This window comes from Hippopotamus amphibius, chromosome 7, assembly GCF_030028045.1.
Source record: "Hippopotamus amphibius kiboko isolate mHipAmp2 chromosome 7, mHipAmp2.hap2, whole genome shotgun sequence".
NCBI classification, from domain to species: domain Eukaryota; kingdom Metazoa; phylum Chordata; class Mammalia; order Artiodactyla; family Hippopotamidae; genus Hippopotamus; species Hippopotamus amphibius.
Window position 1 is genome coordinate 144,797,806 of NC_080192.1, and position 2,124 is coordinate 144,799,929.

General features: G+C 38.7%; 1 pseudogene; it reads right to left on the bottom strand.

Moving 5' to 3' along the window:
• Positions 1–521: 521 nt before the first annotated feature.
• LOC130857835 (transcription factor Spi-C-like) lies at positions 522–1,268 on the bottom strand (annotated as a pseudogene).
• Positions 1,269–2,124: the final 856 nt, after the last annotated feature.

Here is a 2,124-nt window from a genome sequence, read left to right on the forward strand (position 1 = left end):
TAGTGTTTTCATTTTCTTTGAATATATACCCAGCAGTGGAATTCCTGGATCATATGATAGTTCTAGTTTTAGACACTGAAATTTCTAAAGCCATGAATGCAATGTAGCAGGAACACTATCACAGGCAATTACTTTCTGTTTTGTTGCTAAAGCTCTTGGATCTACGTCACAGTGATTTTTTTTGGCTTGAGTGTATGACAGAAAAATAATGTTTAAGTCAACATGTAAATCAAGTCATCTCCGCTGGCATTATTAATCTAGAAGGAAGTATTACATAGACAATAGGAAGAGGAAGGACATTTAGTCTATACTTTCAAATGGGACTTGATCATTTTAAAGTTGTTCACTGGCAAAATTTCTCACCAAGTTAGTCTAGACAACATGCTACTTCATAAAAGATAGCAATAATGAAGTTTGGGGTTTTTTGTTTTGTTTTGTTTTTCAGTATTTGCTTTCAGAAAAAAATCCTAAAAATTGTAGGGAATTCTGATGCCAGAAAATTATAAAATGTAAGAGTATAGTTAGCAATCAGGGTGGCTTAGCTCATGGTAACTGGCGTATGTATAATTATAATTTGCATTCCAGTTATTTAAACTGAGATATCCTTGATCAGGTTGAACATACTGTGAGTAGAAGATATCTTTTTCCAAGAAATAAGACGGAGATAGTCTTTGGAGGATGGCCTCACTGAACTGCTAAGTTAACTTTCTCTGGATTTTGATGATTTCTCCAGTTCTTCCATAATTCCTCAGTGCTCTGGCCATTTTCTGGTAAGTCATGGTCTTCCGATTGCCTTTTCTTTTCCCCCAAAGTTGGGCAAGTTTTTCTTTGTTTTTTGATACAAACTGAAAGATGCCTTTGGTTTGATCTATCCACTGAATACAAGATGCCATCTCGGGATTACACAGGGACTCGTGAAGGTATTCAAACAGTCGGAGCTTCTTCCTGCCTTTTCCTCCCTTTTCCTGGAGAAGAGTAGGCTGTACCAGCTGGTTTTCAGGGATGCTCTGCAGAGATGGATGAATATTTCCTTCAAGATAGAGGTCCGCAGCACTGTTTATTACTGTTCTCCAATTATAGACTGGTTCCTCTGTGGGCAGCACACCATAGCTGTTGGAATTTCCTCTGACATGAGATCGGTGGTTGATGAAAGCCAGGTAATTTTTGTAATCTGAGGAGTACTGAAGATCTCCAGTGGAATGTTGCCTCAATACTTCAAAAGCATCTTCAAATGCTTGACCCAGCTTGTCTTGTTCAACACAAGCCATACTTCATTAATAAATTGACAATTCTGTCTATCAGAGGCCAATCTAACATTTAGGTGTACTCCAGGTGGAAATAACTTTCTCCTCTGAAGGGCAGGTCTGCAACACCCTTCTACTTTTCTACTTTTATAAAGACACCAGTCACATTGGGTCAGGGGCTCACCCTACTCCACTATGACTTCATCTGAACCAGTTACACCTACAATGAGACAATTTTCAAATAAGGTCACATTCTGAGGCACTGGGGAACTTCAACATATGAACAGTATTTTAACATATGCATGCTTAGGGGACAAAATTCAATCTGTAACAAACCCTATGCAGTACTTTGATACCTGTACTTTAAAGATGAAGATGATGAAACCGTGAAAAGATTAATAATTTTCCATGGTCATCTAGCTTGTAAATCTGACCCTGAAACCTAAACTCTTCCTAATAAGTCTTGTTGCTTCCCAAGAGGGAGAAACTATACCCACGATGTTGATTTTCTGAGTCAGCCTCGAAGGTTTGCAGTGAATGCGGACTTTGAGGAGGCTGAGTCCTGGTGACCTGCCACCTGCCCTTCTTCCTTCAGCCTGTCTCCCATCTGCGTGGATATACTTGTGTATTAGCTGTCTTTGTTAAGAGACAGAGTTAAAATTTGCATCACAAATAGCTGATTCCAGGGGCTTTTAGTTTTCTATAAAATTAAATTCTAGTGAAATCTTTCCTGCATTTTCTTAGCAGGGAGGTAAGAGGCCCACTTAGATGCTATTTGTGGGCTGAATTTTTAAATGAATGCAGCTGGGTATTTTGATTAAATGCATATTGAAATCCACTTATAACTAGTGAACCAAGACAACGACATGGCCTCAATGCA